Source organism: Phacochoerus africanus, chromosome 3 (assembly GCF_016906955.1).
Source record: "Phacochoerus africanus isolate WHEZ1 chromosome 3, ROS_Pafr_v1, whole genome shotgun sequence".
NCBI classification, from domain to species: domain Eukaryota; kingdom Metazoa; phylum Chordata; class Mammalia; order Artiodactyla; family Suidae; genus Phacochoerus; species Phacochoerus africanus.
The window spans coordinates 68,120,301-68,135,654 of record NC_062546.1 but is presented as its reverse complement, the minus strand read 5'-3'; the positions used below and the strand labels follow the sequence as shown (position 1 = coordinate 68,135,654).

The following is a 15,354-nucleotide window of genomic DNA, read 5'->3' as shown; positions in this document are numbered from 1 at the left end:
CTCCCAGTGCCATATCCCCAGGTGTGGTGACTTGACGTGGGGCTCAGAACTCTCACGCCTGTATGTGATTGTCTGTGATACTGTTGCTTTCCAGTCTGTGGGGCTTCCAACCCAGGAGGTATGGGGTTGCTTATATTGTGTAATCACCCCTCCTACCTCTTGATGTGGCCTCCTCTTTGTCTTCTGGAGTAGGATATCTTTTTGAAAGTTTTCAGTCCATTTGGTTGAAGATTGCTCAGCATTTGGTTGTGATTTTGTTGTTTTTAGGAGAGAAGTTGAACTCCAGTCCTTCTATTCTGCCATCTTAATCTCATCTTTGATATTTAAGTGTCACGTATTTTTCCTTTCAAAACATTTTCTTCAGCTTACTTTTCCTTACTTGACAGTATGTCTTAGAAATTCTTCCCTTTCACTGCAGAACTACCTCTTTTAAGTGTTGTATTATCCTCCATATTATGAATGTTTTGTTATTTACCCACTCCCTAGTTTTAACTAGGCATTTAGGTTGGTTTTATTTTTCATTCTAATGACCAATGCTAGTGAATATCATTTTAGATAATTCTTTGTGCACATATTTGATTATTTCTCCAGGCATGATAAAGAAGAGTAGTTGCTGTTTGAAAGGATATGCATATCATAATATTGATGCTGATACCTTCCTAAAAGGAGGCAGCAGTTGATCCTTCTACCAATATTTTGACCCTAGCTATTTTCCTGTGGTTGACCAAACTTTCTATTATCAATCTTTTCAAAATGTTTAAACATCTTGCAAGTAAAAATACTTTGTTATTGCTTCATTTTGCATTTTCTGATTACTACTAAGATTGAGCATCTTTTCTTAAGCCTACTGGCCTTTGCATTTCCTCTTCTCAGCCTATCCATATTTACTGCCCATTTTTCTATTGGGCTTTTTCTCTTTTTTATTGATTTCTTGGAAGTTCTTTATACATTCCAGATACTAATGCTTAGACTGTTATTTATGTTGCATGTTTTCTCCAGGCTATCAGTTGTCTTTTAAGTTTTTCAGTGATTTTTCTGCTGAACAGAAGTTTTAAGTTTTGATGCTCTCAAATTTAACAGTCTTTTTCATTATGGCATTTGTATCTCCTTTAGAAGGTTTTCATAAATATGGTACAAATAAACATGTCCTTTTATATTGTCTTAATGCATTTATATTTTAGTTTGATTTAGTTTTTATTTCTGACTTAAGTCTTGCATCATCTGGAATGCATTTTAGTGAATTATATGAGCTATGGAAGTAACTCATTTTTCCCCCAAGTGAGTATACAGTTATCCCAACAGCATATATTGAATTGGCCATCCTTATCCTACTGATTTAAGATGCCACCTCTATGATAAACTAAATTCATATACCTAAGCCAATCTCTTCTATTATACTTCTAATACCTATGGATTTATTTATAGCCAATCTCCTCTATTATACTTCTTGCTTATTCTTGCCTGAATACTACAACCTTTTAATATATTTTATTATTTCATAGAACAATTATGTCCTTCTTATTTTTGTATGTTGGTTTTGTATCTAGCTACCTTCTAAATACCTTTGTCCTTGGTTCTAATAATTTCATAGTTTGGATTCTCTAGGAAAATGATCATTTTGACTTCTTGTACTGTCAGTTTTATTTATTTATGTCTATTAATCATACCTCATTTAATAGTTATTTGTCTTACTAAATATTCAAGACTAAGATAATTCCACATAAACACCTACAAATGGACACATTTCTATCGACAACTTATTTAGAAAGTTTTATCCTTCTCTACCTATCCCTCTCCCAAATGTAGTCCTTCTCCATTCACACAAGATGGATTGGAGATTTATTTCCTTCCTTCCTCCCTCTCTCCCTCCCTTCCTGCCTGCCTTCCTTCCTTCCTTCCTCTTTCTCTAAACACTTCTTTAAGCTTCAGTTAGGAGTTAGGCAAGGTAAGGAAGAGATTCAAAATTAGAATACTTCTTTATATTATATTGACTTTTTCTGACCTAATGCAGAATTCTTCTTTTTCCTTTATTTATTTGAGCATTTGATCACTATTGCCTTATAATTTCCAAGAGTCTATGTTTTGTCTACCCAACATTTTAACTCCTTCAGGTCAGATTATTTCCCCTGTGTCTTATATATTCACAATTTCTTTCCTCCTCCCCTGATACCTGTACTGTGTGTTTTTTAACTTCATGTAAATCTTTATTCCAGCTTAGATTCTGTGTTCCATATTTCAGTAACCCAATTGCCATGTCTCAGAATTCATGGCCTCTGTCTTTTACCCACTCCCCATCAACATTATGCTCCTATTTTATTTTTGTTTCTGTTTTTCTTACATTTTAACAATTTTTTGTTTTGAAATAAATTCAAACTTACCAGGAAGTTGCAGTAGTGCACAGAACTCTATTGGCACAAATTCAGCAATTAGCATTTTGCCATTTTGCTTTATCATTCTTTCTTGCCCGACTCTATGTGAGTGTTCATGTATATTTTTTGTAATAGATTGATAATCAGTTGCAAACATCATGTATCTGTCTTGTGTTTATTTTTTCTATGCCTATCCTCTATAACGCTGAGGTCCAACTCTGTCCATACTCCTGTCTTATCTGATAAGTCATATTCCGGTAACTAAGATCACATTCTGAGTTATGCCATAAATTCATGATTATTGAGCTCAAATTGGCTTTCACCACTGCCTATATATGAGTTACTTTTTAAAATTTATAAACACTGGGATGTTTGGGGATATCATTTTCTTATGACATTCTACATGGAAACTTGATCATATGATACATTCAGTGTGATTTCAGTTGTTTGGAGTCATTGAGAGTTCCTTTATGACCAGCTATCTTTATTTATTTACCAGATATTTACGTCATGCTTACTATGGGCTAGGCACTAAGTACTTTACAAATCTTCACTTATTCAATGTGCTCAACCCTGTGTGGTAGTGTTATTATCATTTTTCCAGTGAGAAAACTGAGGAACAGAGATATAGCTTATCCTAAGTCACACAACAAGTAGTAGAGCAAAGATTTTAATTTAGTAATCTAGATCCAGAATTCGTACTCTTAACCATGATTTGTAAGGTTTTCCCCTCAAGATTCTCTTCTTTCTCATCTTGATCAACCTCATTTTTTAAGAGGCTGGTATTAAAAGCTATGCTTTAAACTTAACTTGCATATAAACAGTCATTCTTTTTATATTTATATTTCATTCCTTTACAAAATATTTAGTTAAGTTCCTAAATGACACCACCAAGTGTTTCTGACTCAGACAGCTTTGGAAATAATGCAACTGATATTAGAAAGCATGTAATTCAGCGGGTAAGGAGTAAGCATTTGTCTGCTTTCAAATGGAAATACTGTTTTGATTAATTTAGTGATTTGTTTATGTGGAGGTCAGTTAAAAGAGTTTCCTCTATAGTTCAAATCAGAATATGTTCTCCAAGTAAATAAAGGCAAAATCACTGAAAAGTTATATTTCATTTGACAAATGTTGTTATCAGAAAATAACTATTTGGGAATGAAATTGCATTTATAAATTAAGATACTTGTAGACCAGCAACACTTGTGTTAGAAATGTCATGGATCTCTGATACCAAAGCTGTTTTTAGCTTATGTGCATAGAGATTCATCCTATAGTAGGAAGAGTGACATGTTTTTTAAAGCTGTATTTATGATACTTGCTAGCACTCCTAGTGCTCCACTTGAGTCCGATCAGGCTTTTCCCTGTCCCAGTAAACATGTATAATACTGAGTTGAAAATATTGAAGTCATCTATATAAAATCATTCTTGATTCTCTAGCTTATGTAGAAATGACAGAATTCAAAGGACCAGAATACCCAGCTGAGGGGAGGTTCTTTGGAGTTTCCCAAATGTTGGACACAAATTTTTTTATTATAGTTGATGTACAACATTCTGTCAATTTCTACTGTACAGAGTAGTGACCCAATCATTAATATACATACAACTTTAAATTTTAAAATTACATTAAGTATTTTAACACTGTCATGAAAATAACATGCCCACTGAAATGTGTTATAGCAAATTGTTACATATAAACACATCATGAAACAAAAATAAACTGTGCTGCTAGTTTATATTTTTGTGAACTGCTAATTAAAACCTTGCTACCAATTTTGATGTAGATATTTGAACTTCATAAAAGTATGCATTTCTATTTTTCTGTTTTTAGCTAGGCTTTAAAAAAAACAACCCCTAGAGCTCATTGTTATATACCGAGTAAAATTATGCAAGCAAGAGATGAGCTGTAGCATATGTATGCTCCATTAAATAAATACAAACAGAACACTGGGGAACTCTCCTGCCATGTGTCCTTATACTCCTTAACAGTTTTACAATGGCAAATTAATGTGATAATATTGTATTAAAGAAAGTCTTCTTGCTTAATTTAAGTTTTGGGTAGTTCTTGCCCATACTTTGTATTCATGACCAGAAACATGAGTAATGTTACTTTCCTTCAAGCTTCCAGACCATTTTGATTACAAAGATCTTAAATTGTCAGTCAAATTTGCCGTTTAAAACAAACTTGGCATGAAAAAATGCTCAACATCGCTGATTATAAGAGAAATGCAAATCAAAACTACCATGAGATACCACCTCACACCAGTCAGAATGGCCATCATTAATAAGTCCACAAATAACAAATGCTGGAGGGGCTGTGGAGAAAAGGGAACCCTCCTGCACTGCTGGTGGGAATGTAAACTGGTACAGCCACTATGGAGAACAGTTTGGAGATACCTTAGAAATCTATATATAGAACTTCCATATGACCCCGCAATCCCACTCTTGGGCGTCTATCCGGACAAAACTCTACTTAAAAGAGACACATGCACCCGCATGTTCATTGCAGCACTCTTCACAATAGCCAAGACATGGAAACAACCCAGATGTCCATCGACAGAGGATTGGATTCGGAGGACGTGGTATATATACACAATGGAATACTACTCAGCCATAAAAAAGAATGACATAATGCCATTTGCAGCAACATGGATGGAACTAGAGAATCTCATACTGAGTGAAATGAGCCAGAAAGACAAAGACAAATACCATATGATATCACTTATAACTGGTATCTAATATCCAGCACAAATGAACATCTCCTCAGAAAAGAAAATCATGGACTTGGAGAAGAGACTTGTGGCTGCCTGATGGGAGGGGGAGGGAGTGGGAGGGATCGGGAGCTTGGGCTTATCAGACACAACTTAGAATAGATCTACAAGGAGATCCTGCTGAATAGCATTGAGAACTTTGTCTAGATACTCATGTTGCAACAGAACAAAGGGTGGGGGAAAAAATATAATTGTAATGTATACATGTAAGGATAACTTGATCCCCTTGCTGTACAGTGGGAAAATAAAAAGAAAAAAAAAAAAGAAGAGAAAACCCCAAAAAAAACAAATAAATAATTTTCAGAACTAAAAAAAAAAAAAAAAACCTTGGCATTCGCAGTAGCTTTTCTCTGGTAATCAGAATTGTCTCAATATTATAAATCCAAAACAAAGTTCAGAAATAAATTTGTTGAAGATGATTTAAAATTGCAGCTGTCAGCCATATCCCTTGATTTTATACCTCTTATTAATCAAAATAGTTGATTAATCTTATTGATGGATTTTAATAAGTAATATTATAATTTGCTCTTATAAAATGAATTATCACCAGCAAATATCTTTCTCTGTTTTATATATTATAGGTTTAATTTATATTTTATTAGACAAAAGAGATCTACCACTAAAATAATTTGAAAAATACTAATCTGGTTCAATCCTTAGTTCAATTTGTTAATCTTAGCAACTTGAAAAATTAAACTTCAGGTTACATGTCTTACTTAAACTTATACAGCTAGAAAATTGCAGATACCAAATTTACTGTTAATTCATTGTTCTTTCTATTACATTTAGTTTATGCCGTGCCATTTCACATTTAATGCCATGGTTTGTCTACAGACACTCATTTTTTTATCCAACAAGTAATTTTATGTGTGCCAGATACTCTGGAGATAGTCCCCAAATCAAGAAATTGAACTAAAAATAAAATAAGAAAAGTAGATTCTATTTTGCCTTCATTGGATTTTGGTTGTATACATACCTACAGTTAACCACGTTGTATATCACTGAGTGATTTTTATCATATCATTAAGGACTTTTCTATATTTTAGGGGAGTAAAAAATGTTCTATAGGTGAGGGAAAAAAAATTCAATTCAAAGTACACTGTTTTCATACCATATACTTGATCATGTAAAGTACATAAAACAGAATGTGCTAAGTGCTGTTACATATATGTAAGCAACACTGGAGAATGAGACAGTAACTCTAACCAGGAGAGGGAAAGAGGCTTCATGGAGGAGTTGACCCTAGAATTTAGTCAAAGAACAGAAGGTTGCTTTAAGAAAGTGGGAGGAAATCTTTCTGTGCCCAGGGAAAGACACATACATAGGTGTAGAGTTATGAATGGTTCTGGCATTTCCAAGAAAGTTTAATGCAGCAGGAAACTAGGATATCCTAGAAGAAGTGGTGAAAAAGCATTTTTCAGCATCATTAGATGATGAAACTGTGGAAGTAATTGGGATGTGAGGATTTCTTATTCTTGATGCTTCCACCTATTTCCATTCCTCAGTACTTTGAGGACATTAATGCTATTTTGAACTCCCCTATCTGTGGCGACATGTGCAGTGCTACAGTAGCAAGAGCGCTGTATACCCTTATGGATTAATATGCTCATCATTCACTCAACAAATATTTTTGGCTCTAGCATGTGTAGGTTGCTATTAGAAATAAAAAAGTTGTTATACAGAGCCAACTTTCAGGGAGATATTGAATGTAAATCAAAAATTAGCAAGGATTTCTGTCTGTTATGATGACTACTATATCCATATTCTCAGGGAGTTTCTGTTCTTATCAGAAGAGACAGACAATAATAGCAGGGTAAACAGTAAAATATATACAGTATGTTAGTGTTAAATACTAAAGAGAAAAAATAAAGTAGGAAAGGGAGAAATTATCAGAGAGGAAAAGAGAAAGTAAAGTTATTTAAAGGTAAAATTATTTAATTTTTCTTGCCTTGGTTTCCTCAGCTCTAGAAAAAAATGGTAGTATTTACGTAAAGGATTATGACAAGGATTAAGTGAGCTACCATGTGTGTATAGAAAACCCCAGAAGATGGCAATTTGTTAGCCAATATTATTTATACATTTGACTAAAATAACTTTAGCACAATAGTTATCTTATTTCCATCACTTATGGACTTCTTTTATTGAAGGATATATTTCCAGTTTTAAGCTCCTTTATCTATAGGCTATCTCCCTCATCCATATTTTGCTGCTTTTAGTTTCTGCTCCCAAAGCAGTTACATCTAATATCCCTTTCTTACTGAAGTGAATCATCATTCTTTCATAGTATTTTTTCTACTAAACAATATTTGCTTATCTAAATGTGAGGTCATCATTTTCTATTTAAAGCATCCGCAGGCATCCAGATCTTCCTGTGGAAAATATTCATTAATGCTTCATCACTTAACACATCTCAAGGTTAAAAGGTCTAACAGAATGAGACCTTGATGCTTGCTTACCAACTAAAAATGAGTACAGCATATGGAATTGTTATCAGACAATATAAAATTTTCAGTATTAATCTTTAGGAACTAAGATCTTTTTCATGGATTAGGTGACGTTTTTGGCTTCCTACTAACCTTTCTTTGTCTATGTAACCTCTATGCATCCTTAAGTGTATCCTGCCCCCCACCCCGCCTTTGCTGATTCCCTGGAAAACTAGACTAGCTCTTTTGTGTGTGTGTTCATTTAGCCCTTCCACAGCAGGCATCACTCAGTGTTGTAATGACCTGTTTACCTGACTGCCCAACTCTCTACCCTCCAACTTTCAGACAGTAAGCTCCTTGAGATGAGGGGTGGGGGACTATGTTCTTTTTATGTCTGGGTCTGTACTGTCTATCACAGTTCTTCACATGTAGTTGATTCCCAGTAAATACTTAAAACATTAAAATATAAAGCCTGGACTACCTTTAGTATATCAGGATTATAGAAACATAGTTATCTAACTTTGGTCCTACATCCCTTAGTTGCTTATTGGTCTCTCTTGCCTGCTTTCTGAGGAATAGCAATGCTCAAACATGCTGCTGCACCTTGTCCTACACATTTTCCTGTCCTGCTTCCATCCAAAATCAAAAAGAATAAGTAGGCCAGATATCAAGACTTCAAAGGCGGAGGAACACCCTATGGAGTAACCATGGTCCAAGAGCTGATCCTTACTCTTCCAATTTAAAAATTTGATTTTGCCACTCCTTTCAAGGCCCCTAGGGTCTGACATTTGCAAGAAATTAATTTATAAACCAGGTGACCTGTTTGTTTGTTTTCATTGATTTGAAATGAAAATTTCATTCATTGAAATACTTGTATCTGATATCCAAGTCACTAACTTAGTGGTATAAAGCCCCTGTAAAATCCACCAAATAATCAGAAGGTTGTTCAGTGAATGTGGAAACAGAACAAAATGAGTTAGACTGCACCTAGAATTATTTTACTCAGGCTTGAGGAAGAACCTTTTCATTGCCTCCCTGATGGCTAGGAGAAAATTAAGCAAGGGGAAATAAGGCCTCAAGTATACTTTTGAAAGTCCTTACAAATTTTTTTCTTATTTGCAGAAAGCAGTTTTAAAAGTCATGGGTAGAAATGTCACTTTGTAACACAGTAATGATAATGTACAGTTTGGTTTCATAGTTCTTTGATCCCAAGATAAGTTCCTGAAATGATGGTATGTGGTATAGCTGACATTGGCGCTAAGAAAGAAGGAAAGATAGAGGATTGATGTTGGATGAGAATTCTCTGTACTTTCTGCTTCCTCTAACTCAAAAATCAGCGGTCCCAGGGTCAAATCAATTTCATTAAGAAAGTTTGAGTTTCCACTGTGGTGCAACGGGATTTGGTGGGGTCCTCCAGCGCCAGGACTCAGATTCTATCCCTGGCCTAGCACAGTGGGTTAAAGGATCTAGCATTGCTGCACTTGTAGCATAGGTCCAGCTGTGGCTCAGTTATGATCCCTGGCCCTGGAACTCCATATGCTGTGGGGTGGCCAAAAAAGAGAAAGTTAACTGTGCGTGCTTGTGGTTTTAGTTGGTTTTTTGGCATCCCTTTGTGTACTAATAATGCATGAAGATCCACCGAGAGTTTGTTCTGTACCCTTGTGAAGAAACTAGAGTGTAGGTTAAGTGGTCATTTAAAAAATAAATAAATAAGTGCCTCTTGTTAAGGGCTACAGTCAGTCCTTCAAGCCTTATCTCAAGGTCTTTTCTATTCCAGAGGTTGGAAACGCAAGTGCCTACAGAGGCCAGGCTGGTGGGAATGAAGCAGGAAGCCACTGCAGTGAACTGGAGAACCAAGTCCTTTGTGAGGGAGCAGCCACTGCTCCGTTCCAGATAATTGTTGCAAGGCAGGAATGTTGACCTAGTGTTACCACATTGTCCAGTTTCTCAGGTAAAGCAGGAAATGAAAATTCTCCTGTAAAATCTTTGTTTTAAATGTTGTCCATTAATTCACTTGGATTATTATTCTCAGCTGTGTACAAGCCAAATTCTTCTGCTGGTGGGATTTGGCACAGAGCCCTCCTGTTTATAATTTGGTTTTATATTTTGCTTATGTATTTATTAAACTGGAGTCTTTATTTTCTACAGGTTTTGCTTTTCTTCAGCATGTTCTCTAAAATATTCTATCCCTGGCTTTGTGATAATGAAACCCTCCCTCTCCAACCTGAATATTTTATGCATAAGTTGTTGTTGTTGTTGTTCATAGATTTTGGTGGGGGTTTTGGAGGGTTTTTTTTGGAGGGATTGCTATATCTCTGCCACCCTCAGTATTCTGGTAAATAGTCAAATGCTAAGTGGAGTCTCCTTGAGACACTTTCATATGACACCACTAAACAACTACTGGTATTACTTTACTCATTTCATTCCTGATGTGTGAGCTAAATAAGCACAGTAAAAGATTGTTTATTTCATGGTACTTAGAGACCGTATGCTTTGGACTCCCCCTTCTAGAATCCTCAGAGATTATCTTCCTTCTCTTGCATCTTGAGAGACCGTATCAGATAATTAATTAGACTATGGTTTTTTTTACATTTAATTATGTTTATTGAAAACATTGATTAGGATTGAGTGTTCCTAGATATCTGTACATATTTATAGACAATGTATCTGTTTCTTCAATGGCTGAGGAATCTTCTGTTTTCACTTTGAGTAACTTGATTGTCACTGTTACTGAGGAGGCACCATTACTTCTATAAGCAGCTAATTACTCCAAGTAGGAACTTGGCATCCATTGCCAGGTGAATTGAAGAATGCTAAATAAACATTTTTAAGTTAAAAGAGTACATAAACACTAGTACAACCCCTAAATGGACAAAAGTCACAATTGTTTCATTCTTAGTACAGTTTTAGTTTAAAAAAATGATGTACATCATTTTTTAGCAATGATTTGACCTATTGAGCTATACCTTGAATACCCAAAATACTAGTAATGCACAGATTAAAAAGTGAAAATAACCCCTTAGTTGCTTCATGCACTCTTAAAAAGATTATGTAAATGTAAATATTCGTTACAAGAAATTTTACTACACTATAGAAAAGCAAAAATAGCCAACTATGTTGATGCCTAATATACCGAAATAAATCATAAATAAATTTGCCCTCAGAGTTACCATGGGTTTATCAGTTAGTTCATAGATGTTCTGTTGTGACCTATTATTATACTTTTAAACAGTAAATTTTTTTAAAAGAATATGTATTTGGGAACTGATGATTATTCACTTTTTGGCTTTTAAGAAAGTAAAATGCAGAGTAAGCATTTTCTACATATGCATACAGATCCTCACTTTCCTTCTGTATTTTTAAAGGCACAAAGGGAAGCCTTAACTTGAAGTTGCTGTTTCAATTGCTTTTTCTTTGTAGTCGTGTAGAATGGCAAGGGCTAAGAAAAAGCTCAGTTATGTGTAGTAATGTATGTGGATTCCTGAGTATAATAAAGGGGAATTATAAGCGGAACCTAATTTAGAGTTGGAAAGTCAAATAGTGACTGGAGAAACTAGGAAAGTGGTTCCATCTCTGAAGAAGTGATGTTTAAACTGAGATCAACAGAAATTGGTTTAGTGAAGAACCTGAGTGTGGTGATAGGCAATGGAACTCCAAGCAGAAAAGTAAGAGTGGCAGCCTGAGGCATTTTAGAACCAGTCTCAGTGGTAAAGTACCCTGAGTAGGATCCATGAGGACACATGTTCGATCCTTGGCCTCACTCAGTGGGTTAAGAATCCAGCATTGCCATGAGCTGTGGTGTAGGTCACAGACACTGCTTGGATCCCACATTGCTGCCGCTGTGGCGTAGGGTGGTTGCTGCAGCTCCAATTCAACCCCTAGTCTGGGAACTTCCATATGCCATGGATGCATCCCTAAAAAGACAAAAAAAAAAAAAATCAAAGGGATTAATTTTCTTTTTATTACCTAGGTCATTCAGGTTAATGTGGTAGTCTTTCTAATTATTCCTATCTTTTGCTCTACTTAGCTAACACAGAAAAATGTAGTTCCCCAGCAGCCTAGCAGCTTGAGGATTTGGTGTTGTCAGTACTGAGGTGCAGGTTCACCATCCTTGACTCAGGAACTTCCACATGCTGCAGACATGACCAAAAAAAAAAAAAAAAACAGAAAGAGGAATAATAGCATATTACTAGGCACAAAGCTTGTGACTGTTCCCAATAAAAAGCTTCCCTAATGCTTTTAAGGATTGGGGAAATATTAATTAGCTGTTCTATGGCTATGACATTTAATTTTTAGAAATAATATTTTTCCTAATTACAAAGCTAACACATTTTCAATAAAGAGTTTTGAAATACAAAAAAGCAATGAAGAAAATAAAAAACGCCCATGTTTCTGCTACCTAGAGACAAATACTGGGAAGATAGTGCTGTTCTATTCCTATACATATATATATTAGCATTTTTATAAATAAAGATTGCACTGCATGCAACTTTGCCATGTCTTTTTTCACCCGACAATGTCATGGACCTTTCCCAGTACTATTTGGTTTTCCATAACTTGATTTTAATAGCAATGTATAAAAAATAATAACTTAAACATTTATTATATGCTAGGCACTTGTTTAAGACTTATAGCTTATTATATCTCCAGAACAAAATAATTCTATTAGGCTGTAATCTTCATTTTATAAAAAAAAAATTTTTAATTTTTTAAAATTTTAATTTTAATTTTTAATTTTTTAAAATTTTAATTTTAATTTTTTTTAAATTTTTGCTCAAGGTCACAAGCCATTAAAAGGTAGAGCTATATCGCTTCTCAATACTGTAACTAATTTAAAGAAAACTCAATTTTAGACTTTTGGATCATTTCCAGGATAGTTTTGGCTATTTGAGATAATACTCATGATTCTATGGGTTGGAAATCTAGGCTGGGCTCACATAGGTCAGCTCATCCAAGAAGCAAGAGTGGAAGATACAAGGCTCTTGAAGTTTAGGCTCAGCCCTTGAGCAGTAACATATTCATCCCATTCTTCTGGTCAAAGGAAATCACAAGGCCAGCCCAGACTCAGAGTGTATAATAATAAATTCTACCTCTTGATGGAAGGAACTACAATATATTTGTGGCCAATTGCAGTGTACTGCATTCAGCATCTAGTCCTCCAAAGGCTTCTATGTGACTAGAATGTGTACGTTGCTGAATGCTGTTACATGAAATGGCCCATGTAAATAATGCTACTGACCATGGATAGGCATAGGTCAGGATGCTGGTTACCTTCACCCTGAGAACTAGCCTCATTATCAGGAGCCCATCCCTCTACCGTCAGAGTCTGGGAAAAAAAAAAAAAAAACTGCAACCTTCCAGTGCGAACATGTTCTTCATGCGCAGCTTTGGAACATGTACACTCTTCTGCATTGAAAGGGCAAAGACATTTGAAACTAGAGAGATTTAGGGATCAGGACAGGGAAGATGTGCTTATAGTATCCTGATACAATGTATAAAACAAATATAAACATATTGAGGGTACTTTGGTGTGAGTAAGTAGAGTGTAGTGGAGGCATTAGGTCTCTTACAAAAATACTGTATCTGAGAGGGATGTTTTGGAAGAGGTAACTTCACAGTGAAGATAAGAACCAAATTACAATGATAACCAGAGTTAAAATGAGGCTAATATATAGGAAGGTATTTTTTTTAATGAAAGCAGGTATAACTGTTAAGATAAGTGTGCTGATAAGTAAAAATACATAGCTTGAATAAATAGGTGAAAGGTGAAACAGATGGGAAGGTTGGATGGGAGGGCCGGCTAAATGCTATGAAGGAGATATTTAAGTAATTGATATGAGGGTGAAAGATAATTGAAAAGGGAAAATGTCATTTAGGGTTAGCCTAACAAGCATAATATAACTAATAATGATAGAAAGATGATGAGTGAATCCATTTATTACCCAATCAAATGATATTAATACTGTAACCATCTTTCAGTTGGGTTGTATAAGTTGTTTGTATGTTTTAGAGATTAGGTGCTTGTCAGCTGCATCATTTGAAACTATTTCCTCCCATTCTGTAAGTTGTCTTTTTGTTTTCTTTTTGGTTTCCTTTGCTATGCAAAAGCTTGTCAGTTTGATTAGGTCCCATTGGTTTATTTTTGCTCTTATTTCTGTGGCTTTGGAAGATTGACCTGAGAAAACATTTGTAAAGTTCATGTCAGAATGTTTTACCTATGTTCTCTTCCAGGAGTTTGATGATGTCTTATCTTATATTTAAGTCTTTCAGCCTTTTCGAGTTTATTTTCGTGCATGGTGTAAGGGTGTGTTCCAGTTTCATTAATTTACATGCAGCTGTCCAGGTTTCCCAGAAATACTTGCCCAAAAGACTGTCTTTTTCCCATTTGATGTTCCTGCCTCCTTTGTCAAAGATTAATTGACCATAGGTGTCTGGGTTTATTTCTGGGTTCTCTGTTCTGTTCCATTGGTCTATATGTCTGCTTTGGTACCAGTACCACACTGTCTTGATTACTGTGGCTTTGTAACAGTGCCTGAAGTCTGGGGGAGAGATGTCTCCTGCTTGGTTTTTGTTCTTCAGAATTGCTTTGGCAAGTCTGGGTCTTTCATGGTTCCATATAAATTTTTGGATTGTTTGTTCTAGTTCTGTGAAAAATGTCATGGATAATTTGATAGAGATTGCATTGAATCTGTAGATTGCTTTGGGTAGTATAGCCATTTTTACAATATTAATTTTTCCAACCCAGGAGCATGGAATATCTTTCCATTTCTTTACATCTTCTTTAATTTCCTTGATTAAGACTTTATAATTCTCGGCATATTTCCTTTACCTCCTTGGTCAGGTGAATTCCCAGGTATTTGACTTTGTGTGTTGCAATTTAAAAAGGTATTGTATTTCTGTATTCCTTTTCTAATATTTCATTGTTAGCATACAGAAATGTGACTGATTTCTGAATGTTAATTTTATATACTGCTACTTTGCTGAATTTGTTGATCAGGTTAAGTAGTTTTGGGGTTGAGTTCTTAGGGTTTTCTATATATAATATCATGTCATCTGTGTACAGTGACAGTTTTACCTCTTCTCTTCCTATTTGGATGCCTTTTATTTCTTTTGTTTGTCTGATTGCTGTGGCTAGGACTTCCAAAAATACGTTGAATAGACATTTCTCCAAGGAAGATATACAGATGGCCAACAAGCACTTGAAACAATGCTCAGCATCACTGATTATTAAAGAAATGCAAATCAAAACTACCATCACTGATTATTAAAGAAATGCAAATCAAAACTACCTCACACCAGTCAGAATGGCCAACATTAATAAGTCCACAAATAACAAATGCTGGAGGGGGTGTGGAGAAAAGGGAACCCTCTTGCACTGTTTGTGGGAATGTAAGCTGGTACAACCACTATGGAGAACAGTATTGGAGGTACCTTAGAAAATTATACATAGAACTACAATATGATCCAGCAATCCCACTCTTGAGCATATATCTGGACAAAACTACTTAAAAAAGACACATGCACCTGCATGTTCATTGCAGCACTATTCACAATAGCCAAGACAAGAAAGCAACCCAAATGTCCACTGATAGATGATTGGATCAGGAAGACTGGTGTATATATACACAATGGAATACTACTCAGCCATAAACAAGAACAAAATAATGCCATTTGCAGCAACATGGATGGAACTAGAGACTCTCACTCTGAGTGAAGTAAGTCAGAAAGAGAAGGACAAATGCCACATGATATAACTTATATCTGGAATCTAATATATGGCACAAATGAACC

The 15,354-nt window shown here is 35.2% G+C and overlaps 1 protein-coding gene across 9 annotated transcripts in view; it reads left to right on the top strand.

The window, feature by feature from the left end:
• The window catches only part of MBD5 (methyl-CpG binding domain protein 5), a 426,385-nt gene that overhangs the window by 340,414 nt on the left and 70,617 nt on the right, over positions 1-15,354 (top strand). For 8 of the 9 annotated variants that reach the window (XM_047771975.1, XM_047771969.1, XM_047771971.1 and 5 more), the window contains one exon: positions 9,341-9,514. The exons of the other annotated variant lie outside the window; for it this stretch is intronic. The gene's annotated coding sequence lies outside the window, so the exon portion shown is untranslated. The remainder of the gene's footprint in view (positions 1-9,340; positions 9,515-15,354) is intronic. 9 annotated transcript variants of the gene reach the window in all.